Source organism: Chiloscyllium punctatum, chromosome 6 (genome assembly GCF_047496795.1).
Source record: "Chiloscyllium punctatum isolate Juve2018m chromosome 6, sChiPun1.3, whole genome shotgun sequence".
Taxonomy (NCBI): Eukaryota; Metazoa; Chordata; class Chondrichthyes; order Orectolobiformes; family Hemiscylliidae; genus Chiloscyllium; species Chiloscyllium punctatum.
Window position 1 is genome coordinate 83,753,297 of NC_092744.1, and position 11,693 is coordinate 83,764,989.

Below are 11,693 nucleotides of genomic sequence, written 5' to 3' on the forward strand. Positions count from 1 at the left end.
AAGTAGTGGACCCAGCACAGATCCTTGTGGCACTCCATTGGTCACAGGCCTCCAGTCTGAAAAGCAACCCTCCATCACTACCCTCTTTCTTCTACCTTCGAGCCAACTCTGTATCCAAATGGCTAGTTCTACCTGTACTCCCTGAGATCTAACCTTGCTAGCTAGTCTCCTGTGGGGAGCCTTGTCAAATGTCTTACTGAAGTCCATACAAATCATATCCACCACTCTGCCCTTATCAATCTTCTTTGTTACTTTCTCAAAAAACTCAATCAAGTTTGTGAGACATAATTTCCCATGCACAAAGCCATGTTGACTATCCCTAATCAGTCCCTGCCTTTCCAAATACACGTACATCCTGTCCATTAGGGTTCCCTCTAACAACCTGCCCAAGACCAATGTCAGGCTCACCGGTCTACAGTTCCCTGGCTTGTCCTTACCACCCTTCTTAAACAATGGCACCACATTAGCCAACCTTCAGTCTTCTGGCATCTCACCTGTGACTATTGATGATGCAAATATCTCGGCAAGAGGCCCAGCGATCACTTCTCTAGCTTCCCACAGAGTTCCTGGGTACACATGATCAGGTCCTGGGGATTTATCCACCTTTATGTGTTTCAAGATATCCAGCACCACCTCCTCTGTAATACGGACATTTTTCAAGATGTCACTATCTATTTCCCTACATTCTATATCATCCCGTGTCCTTCTCCACAATAAACACAAGCAAAATACTCGTTTAGTATCTCCCACATCTCCTGCTGCTCCACACAAAGGCTGCAAAGGGTTCTATTCTCTCCCTAGTTACCTTTTTGTCCTTAATGTATTTGTAAAAACCCTTTGGATTCTCCTTAACCATATTTGCCAACACTACCTCATGTCCCCGTTTTGCCCTCCTGATTTTCCTCTTAAGTATACTCCTACTGCCTTTATAGTCTTCTAAAGATTCACTCAATCTCTGCTGTCTATACCTGACATATGCTTCCTTCTTTTTCTTAACCAAAACCTCAATTTCACTAGTTATCCAGCATTCCCTTTCATCCTGACAGGAATATACTGTCTCTGGACTTTCGTTATCTCATTTCTGAAGGCTTCCCATTTTCCAACTGTCCCTTTACCTATGAATGTCTACCTCCAATCAGCTTTTGAAAGTTCATGCCTAATACCATCAAAATTAGCCTTCCTCTAACTTAGAACTTCATCTTTCAAATCCAGTCTATCCTTTTCCATCACTATTTTAAAACTAATAGAATTAAGATCACTGGCCCCAAAATGCTCATCCACTGACACCTCAATCACTTACCCTGCCTTATTTCCCAAGAGTAGGTCAAGTTTTGCACCTTCTCTAGTAGGTACATCCACATATTGAATCGGAAAATGTTCTTGTATATACTTAACAATTTCCTCTCCATCTAAACCTTTAACACTCTGGCAGTCCAACTCTATGTTTGGAAAGTTAAAATCCCCTACCATAACTACTCTATTATTCTTACAGATAGCTGAGATCTCCTTACAAATTTGTTTCTCAATTTCCCACTGACTATTTGGGGGTCTATAATAAAATCCCAATAAGGTGATCATCCCTTTCTTAGTTCTCAATTCCATCCAAATAACTTAAGTACATGAACAAGAAATGTTTGGAAAGTTATGGGCCAAGTGCAGGCAGTTAGGAATAGTGTAGTTTGGTGTTATAGTCAGCATGGACAGGTTGACCAAAGGGTCAGTTTTCATGCTTTATGACTATGAATGACTTTATTTAAAGGGTGGAAGCAACACAATACAATGAAATGCTGTCAGTGGTTTGTAAACTAGAGTACAATATGACAGCTTCTAGGAGTATGGAACATGAAAAGTCACTGACAAGTTCCTTGCAACATTTGTCAAATTGCTTTGAATTGAAATTGGAGTTACCACGGTGAGAGTAGTTCTTGCTAGGACCTTCTGAGTAGCCAACCTCCATTGTAGAGGCCTCAAAACAAACCCTTCCTGTGCTTTGGAGAGACACAAACAAGCCGCATGTTACTGTGGAGTATCCCCTCCACTGACCAAGAGGCATACTAATCACCATGGCGATTGCAAGGCTTTATGAATATACATCCATAAAGTAATTACAACCTCATGACAAAGAGCTAAATATCACTTAGAGTAATAGAGTCATACAGCATGGAAACAGACCCTTTGGTCCAACCAGTCCATGCAGAACAAAATCCCAAACTAAACTAATTCCACTTGCCTGTGCTTGGCCCGTGTGAGAAACAAAGCCCACTCACTTCAATAATTTCAGTCCGAGACAAGATCTGAATCAGTAGAGCCATTTATTTTACACTTGCAAGTGGGTGTGATGTCCAGTGCCTATAAGGTAGAGGACATACACACCAAATTCAATTCATACACAACATTTATATGATTTGATGTCTATTGTTTTACACTGCTCCCTCCCCTGTTTACATCGTCCACTTCCCTAAGACCGGCCCCCATTACCCCTGTTTATCTCTTGCCTTATCCGGCCTTGTCTGTGACAAAATGCTTATTTCTGGTCTCACAAGGCTGTTTGACCTCATCCTGCTGTAGGTCATTGTTAGGCAACTTCTTTCTTCATCATTATCTACCCCCTTCATCTGTGCCTTTCCCGAGGCCGTTCTGATCCCTATGACCCTTTTAATTGGGGTTTGTTCCTGTGTTTTTGTAAAAGTGGGAAGCACATGTTTATATCTACTGTTTGTACAGGCGTATCTAGCTTAACTTCATCCCCTCACAACATCTTATCTACTTGCCCATAATGTCTACCTTCTGACATACAGTTTTAGCTAATACAAAAACAATTATGTATTTCCTCCACATCGTTTCCATTCTTGTTGACTCAGCTCTTGGCCAAAACAATTACACACTGGTGTGAGTTCATTTTACTTTGTAAGATGGAATTGCAGAATTGCAGAAGTAACATTAATTTACCTATATCCCACAATTTCCCCCTTTTCTTTAATTACCATTTGTTATCTTCTGCATTTTTCTTTTAGGGGCACCTGTTTCATCAAGGCTGTTTCAATCAGCCTTTGGGTGAGTCCTCGTATACAGGGTATGATCATTTTTATTAATTGTTACCCACCAAAAGAGAGCTGACACAAAGCCTGCTGCAATCTGGTTACAAGCCTTGAATTCATCAGGTACCCCCCTAGGGACTCCTACCGAATCGAGATAAATCCTGTCATCGAAAGAAGTGTCTAACAGTAATCTCTTACCCCTTCCCTTTTTCCCTCCTATCTTTTCCTTCCCAAATGCCAGTGTAAATGGAATTGCCAATTGTACAATTGCACATATCCCTCTCCAATCCGGAGGGAGGGTGGGTCTCTATATTTTGCCTCCACAGTCCCACCACAGATCCGCTCGGGGGACCTTCAGCGCTGAGTAGTTCCCTCCCTTCTCCATTTCGGTTACATTCTTAATCTCTGTACATAATTTCAGCTCCCCCAAATCTTTCGACTGACTTGTACCTCGTCTACACACACGATGTGTGATTTCCAACTGCGGCAGAAAACAGGGGGGGAACGTTTGCATCTTTCTTCTCCAAGGGAGGGAACATCAGAGATAGGGAGGTACAATTCCTATCATTCCATGCAGTCTCATCCTGATACAGGGCTATCATACATTTCATGCCCTTCCTGTCTCACTTCCACCCGAGCGGAAAGGGAACCACCTGGGCCACTGGCCTACCAAAGGCACATGCATAGCAATTGCTTTTGTTCAGACTTTTTACAGTATACGTTACCCATTCAACCCAGACATTTGCATCCCCGTACCCAGTTTCTATTTCAATGGCCTGTTTCAAGTCCTTTACCTCTATAAATTTTACTACTTTAGGATCAGCGGGAGGGGTGAAAGATTGTATTTTATTACCCAGTAGTTCTACCCGTTTTCCCTGTCCTACACTAATTCAAAAACAATAGCCCAAGAAATCCTTCCCATTTGCTTTCATTTCTATCCCAAACATTTCATTTCATTGTATCTCATAGGTGCCCCCCCCCCCCCCCCCCCCCCCCACCAGGATTGTTTCGTGCCATGTGGTTTTCCTTATCGTTTGGTATATTGGGTTACACTTTTTATCAGGACAATCACGAGCTGGTCGGAAGGGGGCCTGGTGTACTGTGACGAGACCATTATACTAAGTACCATCCCCAAGGCTATCCCCATAGGACTTAAGATGTATCTCAGAGCTGCGGTACTGTCTCTGATTATTTACATCCCCACAATTTACTAAGCTGCATACATCAGCGTCTATTACTTGTGGATTATCAGACTTGGGGACCGTTAATAATACATATGAAAATGATATTTGACAAAATCCCAATACTAAAAGGGCTAGCATCATATCTCTAGCAGCATTCCCAGTATTCTAATCATCATGCTGAATTTACAATCTTACAGAAATAATCCCGCGCTCGCGTCGCCACTGTATAATCAGTTACTCAAAGTCTCTTTAGCCTGAGTTTCAGCGAATCTTGCGTTGATTCGGCTGTCCAGACTTCTTTCTCCACGGGAGGGTCCACTGGCCCTTTGATCCGAGTGTAGTGAGTCCAGCCTTTCTCTGCTGTCCTTATCGCTGTTTCAGGGGTCAAAAGAGCCTGGTACGGCCCTTCCCAGTCCGGCTGCAATTTAGTCTCTGTCCATGATTTTACTAAGGTTCAATCGCCCGGCCGGATGGGATGAATGGTGCATTCAAGGGCTGGAGTCTGTGCCAATAAACCCTGTTTCCTGAGGAAAAACAAAGAGGAGGACAAGCCCAGTATATACTTCTTTAAAAACAAATCTTTAGTTTTGGGACTTGGCAATTCTTCATTCGTTCCCAAGTAAGGTAATCCAAATAAGATTTCATAGGGGGATAGTCCCAAATCTTTCCTTGGGGCTGTTCGTACTCGCAAGAGAGCTATAGGTAAATATTTGGTCCAAGGGAGTCTGGTTCCTATTATCAATTTAGAGAGCTGTCGTTTGAGTGTTTGGTTCATTCTCTCAACCCTTCCCGATGATGGCGGGTGCCATTGAGTATGGAACTCCCAGGAAATTCCCAACCCTTTCATTAACCCCTGTAACACTTTAGAGGTAAAGTGAGTTCCTTGGTCGGAATCAATATGGTTCACGAGCCCATATCGGGGAATTATGTGCTCCAATATTGTTTTAGACACTCCACTCGCAGTGGCGGTAGCTAGGGGGTATGCCTCAACCCAACCAGATAAATGATCTACTATGACTAGCATATATTTTAGTCTCCCTACCCTGGGGAGTTCAGTATAATCTACTTGTATACTCTGGAAAGATCTCAGTTCTGGGTCTCTTCCTCCCGGGGTCTGTTTTCTCAAGACTTTCTTATTTACCTTTCTGCATATGATACATCCCTCACATATTTGTTTAGCAATTGTATATATTCCTTTACATCCATATTCCCTAAGAACCAAATCACACATTGCTTGTACTCCCCAATGGCTGCCTTGGTGTAGGACAGCCATAATTTCTCGCATCATCATTTTGTTCAACATTCTCCTTCCATCAAGTAACATCCAATGCCCGTCTGCTGTTTTTACAGCCCCTAAATCTCTCAATTCTTTTTCTTCGCTTTCAGTAAATATAGGAGCTTCCCGAGGACCTGGGACAGTAGGTATTAGGGAATGAATCACCACTTCTTGTGGGTTCAGGGCTGCTTCCTTAGCCACTTCATCGGCTAATCTATTTCCCCTAACCTCTGGTTCATTTCCTTTCTGATGACCATTTACATGCACTACTGCTATTTCTCGGGGAAGTAATAGGGACTCCAAGACTCGTTTAATCAATTCTTCATGTACTAATTGCTTCCCCCACCTCTGGGTTAATACTCCCAAAGCCGCTCCCTTATCCACGGTAGCAAAGAGGTGGAAAGGTTTATCTAGAGAAGGTAAGGCTAACACGGGGCATGGATCAGATCTCTTTTGCCTCATCATCCTAACTTAGACATTTTGGTTCCCCCTCTAATAGTTTGAGATATAATTTCTTAGTCTTCTGTCCATGGGAATCAATCCACAATCTGCAATAACCCGTGAGACCCAAAAATTTGTGTAACTCCCGTTTAGTGCTGGGCAGCGGCATCCCCACTGTTCCCTCTATCCGTTCCGGGCTTATCTTTCGCTTTCCCTCACTAACTAAATGTCCCAAGTACTTCACTTCTCGCTCCACATATTGTAGTTTGTTTTTAGATACCCTCAGTCCCTGCTGGCCCAGGAAATTCAATAATTTGTTAGTGGCTTCTACTACTCTTTCTCTTCTTTTTCCTGTTACTAAGAGGTCGTCTACATACTGCAACAGGGTAGTCCCCTTGGGGCTGCTAAATTTCTCCAATATTTGTTCTAACATCTGTCCAAATAAATTCGGGGATTCCGTAAACCCCTGGGGAAGCACAGTACACCGGTATTGCTGTTGCTGTCCTGTCTTAGGGTCTTCCCACTCAAAGGCAAACAAATTCCTACCGTCCTCTGCCAAATGACAAGCCCAAAAGGCATCCTTTAAATCTATCACACTAAACCATTTGTGGTCATGAGGGATCTCACTTAATAACGTAGAGGGGTTTGGCACCCTGGGTGCCTGATCTGTACTATTCGATTTAATGTTCTCAAATCCTGCACCAATCGATAAGTTCCATCGGATTTCCGTACTGGTAGTATTGGGGTATTATAAGGAGACATACATGGCTCCAACAATCCATCTCTAATCAATCCTTCAATTACTGGCTGCAGTCCTCGTTTACCTTCTCTGGAAATAGGATATTGTCACTCACAGACAACGTCCCCTTTCCTTTTTTTTAAAATTTACTTCAAGGGGAGGGATCTGTAGTTTTCCACAATTCCCTTCCCTAGCCCATACAATAGGGTCTATCTCTCTCTCCACATCCTCTGTCAACATTGCCTTTTGTACAACTAATTCTTTTTCCTAAATTCCAATCCCCGGTCCTAAGAGGATAATTAAATCTCTCCCTAATAAGTTACTTCCTATATCAGGGATATACAACAGTTCCCCTGTGACCCTATCCTTAGGACCTTCTATCATCATAGGTTCAAATACTGGAACAGTAAATCCTTCCCCTTTTTACCCCCGAAATAGTAATTGACCGTGTTGACATTCCTACTTTCTTTGGTTTAAAATTCAGCGATGACCGTGCTGCCCCCGTATTTACTAGGAAGACTACCTCTTCCCTACAGAGTCCCACCTTCAGGTTTATCAAGGGTTCCTGGTGGGTCCCCGGGGGCAGGAACCCCTGACACCCCTATTCTTCATCAAAATTCATAAGCGGAATTGCCCTCTCTTCCCTTTTCAAATCTCCAGGAAAAGCGCTATGCGGAGAGATATGGGTTTCTTGTGCATGAGACACAAACAATTAGCATGCAGATAAAGCAAGCAATTAAGAGGGCAAATGTAATTTTGCCCAATATTGCTAGGGGATTTGAGTTTAAAAATGGATAAGTCTCGTTAGACTTGTAAAGAGTGTTGGTGAGGCCATATCAGGCATAATGTGTACAGCTTTAGTCCTCAATTTAAGGAAGTTCAAAAGGGATTCACTTGGCTGATTCCTGGATTGAAGGAATTGACTTTCCAAGAATGGCGTACAGCTTAAGCCTATATTTATTACAATAAAAAAGAACGAGGGATGATCTTATCAAAACACGTAAAATTTTGGTGGGGAAATAACCTCTCAGCATCTACCCTGTCAAGCTGCCTCAGAATTTTATATGTTTCAATAAGGTCTCCTCTCATTCTTCAAGACTCCACTGAATACAAGCCCAACCTATTCAACTTATCTTTATAAGAAAATCCCAGAATCAATCCAGAACTTTCTCTGGATTGCTTCCAATGCTAGTATATCTTTCCCTAGATAAGGGGATTAAAACTGTACTCAGTATTTTGGTATGAACTAACTTGTGCATTTAACAGGACTTCACTATTTTAATACTCTATTCCCTCAGAAATAAAGCTAATATTCCATTTGCCTTTCTTAGTACCCACTGAACTTGAATGCTAGCATTTTAAGATTCATGGACAAAGATTCTCAAACCTCTCTGTGCTGCAGCTTTCTACAGTCATTCCCCATTTAAATAACATAAATTTGATTTTTAATTCTATTTTTTATTATAGTATAATTTCTACTTTCCAAACCAAAATGCATAACCTCACATTTTCACACACGATATTCCAGCTGTCAGTTTTTGTCCTTAACTTAATCGGTCTATATCCATCTTTATACTTTTATCATTCTCACTACAGTAGTCCCTCCATACCTGTGGGGGATACGTTCCAAGACCTGCTGCGGAAGCCCGAAACCACGGATAGTCGCAAACCCATTCATGTAAATGGGAAATTTACCTTCCTGGTAGCCCCATGGTTCTGGAACAAACCCTGTACTATGTTCAGGCTGAAGTAAACCGTGGGTAACTGAAACGGTGGAAAACTATTTTACGGGTAAGGTGGCCAGCCTGTACTTGCCTTCCTACGTATTTTTGTGTAATCTCCAAAATTGGTGATAGTATGTTCAATTCCATCATCCAAGATATATATTGTAAATAATTGTGGCCCCAGCACTAATCCCTTTGGCACTCCACTAGTTTCAGATTGCCATCCTGAAAATGCCTTCTTCATCCCAAATGTATTTCTGCTTTTAGTTAGCCAATCCTCTATCTATGCTAATACACATGGGCTCTTATCTAATTCAATAACCTTATGGAAAATTGGAGAGCCTGTTGCTTTCTCCATGGCAATGTCTTGGTCAATCAGAGTGGACCTGCCAATCAATTAGCATCACTTTCTGGTTGTAGTTTTGTTGAACATTTTTAATTTGGCATTTTCATGTTTGTCCTGATGAGCAAGTTGAAAAGCTTCTGCAGCACATCTCTTTTTTTCAGCAATGTACAAGCTTGTGAAATCCTGCAGATGTCACTAGCTGATCTTTGGAGTAGCTGGAGGTGATGAAATGCAGGACAGTGGTGACTTTTCTCCTTACTGGCACGTTCTGGTGACCTAGAAGGAACTCTTGTATTAGGACACTGCAAATGTCAAAAATTACCTGCCATTAATGTTTGAGCTTTGAGAGACACTAATGCTTTACTATGTCCAGGAAGCCCATCCTCTTCTTGTGGACCCTTTGTTGAGACATTGCTTAGTAAGAGCCAGAGCTCTATGTCCATCTTCTTCGTCCTGCATGTTATAGACAGACTGAAAAGTCCATGCATTGGAAATTTAAGCCAGAATCCAATGTTAAAAATGGAGTTAATTGTCCTTTAACCCAGGGATGCATCTGTTCTACAGAGGTTTCCTGCACACCAAAAGAGGCACTTGAGTTAAATGCGGAGGGTGACATGTTCCAGTCAGTTTTTGTCTGTTTAAAGCAATTTTGCCGCTTTATCTTCTTCCATATGGATTATTGTTATGTGGAGGATGTTTTCAGTTGAAGGATGATCATAATACAAGGTAGCTCAAGTCACTTACTATTTTCCCAGGACCCATAGACATTCCCAAAAGATGATTTAATTCAAACTGGATGAGTTATATACTTTAAGACATTTTTGTTTATGCAAGCTGCACCACAATCATAGCATCCCATCCATTTGAAGCTTTTTCTGTACTTTGTCAAGGAGTTTTTCTAGGGGTAGTTATCAGTTAACAATCTGTTAGAGTTGTGCATTTTGGAATTACTTTAATTTTGATTTATTGTATTTTTAATTGATTTCTATAAATATCTATTAACACAGTGCAGTTAAGTGTCACTGATTATATTTTACACCAGACAACCATTTAGTGACCATTAGACTGACTCCTAAGTATCCAATTAGGATTGATAATCCAAATTCTCTGCACTGATTTACTCTGCTTGTGGTTAATATTCTTTATTTTTGATACCTAAAGACATTTTCTCCCTTCCTTTTAATTTCTCAACTCACTTTCTGGGTGCATTTATCACTCTGTGTGTTGCTGAGTTATTTAGATTAGAAGGTTGCAGGTTCTAGTTTTGGTCTGTGCTGAGCTTTTGAAGGGACATTCTAAGAAGTTTCAGTGTCCCTGAGAGAAATACATAAGTGAGGCTTCCCACGCTTCGCCATTAACTGATGATGCCTCACAGAGGCTGTAAACATTGGGTGAGGGGATACATTGTGATGCTTTTCATAGAATCATAGAATCCCTACAGTGTGGAAACAGGCCATTCGGCCCAACAAGTCCACACCGACCTTCGGAAGAGTAAACCACCCAGACCCATCCCCCTAACCGACCACTATACATTTACCCCTGACTAATGCACCTAACTTACACATCCCTGAATACTGTGGGCAATTTAGCATAGCCAATTCACCTAATCTGCACATCTTTGGATTGTGGGAAGAAACCAGAGCACCCAGAAGAAACCCACGCAGACACGAGGAGAATGTGCGAACTCCACACAGACAGTTGCCCAAGGCTGAAATTGAATGCAGGTCCCCGGTGCTGTGAGGCAACAGTGCTAACAACTGAGCCAGCGTGCCACCCTGTTTTATTATTTCAATGGGATATATGTGTCACAGGCATCCCGTGATTTGTGATGCTGTTACCAGAGGGCAGTTGAGTCAAACATGTTGCTGTGAGTCTGGAGTCACATAATGGTCCACACCACTTAAGGATGGCAGATTTTGTTCACTAAAGGACAGTAATAAACCAGAGGGGTTTAGTTTAGGGCAATCAATGACTGTTTCATGGCCATCATCACATAGTTTTATATTCCAGATTTATCAATGGAATTTAAATTCCACCAGCTCCAAATCTTTGTCTGGGCCTCTGGATTACTGGTCCACTGACACTACCATGATGCCACTGTCACTTGGACTATGGTATCTACTATCACATCATAAAATCCAAATACTCACTATATGTAGAAGTATAATTTGGGCAAGGGACTGGAGAGATCCTCATGGAACTGTATTCCAACTTCAGTCGTTACTTCTAGGAGAATTCGCAGGCTGGTTTAGGGTGGTCTATATGCTGAAGGAATAAACAACAGCATCCTCACAAAACAAGGTCATATTGGGGTAAATATTTGGCAGTCTTGCCATTAATAATTAACAACAAAACTGTCACAAAATGATTTTCTGAGTACAATAAAAAATAACTGCGACGAGGTACATAATGTTACTTCACGACCATCAGCAACTGCATTAACAGTGAGATAAAAGCCTATTTCTAAACCATATACATTATCTATCTTATTAAATCAAACTCTCCTCTGATTCTTTAGGAGCTTGTAATAAAAAGTAAAATTAAGTCATATTCTTGCCTTACTTCTGAATTGGGAATTTGGGGAACAAACCTCAAAAGATATAATTGAGGAGATGATCAGCCATGATAGAATGACAGATAGACAAGCAGGAGGCTGAAAGAACACAGCAAGCCAGACAGCATCAGAAAGTGAGAAGTCTGCAATTTTTTTATTGATAGAATGGCAGGCAGGCTTGGTAGGCTGAATAGCTTCCTCCTGTTCCAATGTCCCCTCTTCAGAAACCTGGGCTCATAATCCAGACTGACATGACAATGCAATGCTGAGACATTCATCCAGGAGCACTTCTGTCCTCTCATGTGAACCTATAAGAGATAGCACTATTCATTGAAGAGTAGCAGAGGCCAGGTCAACATTTACCCATGAATAGGAGAAAGATAATATGGTC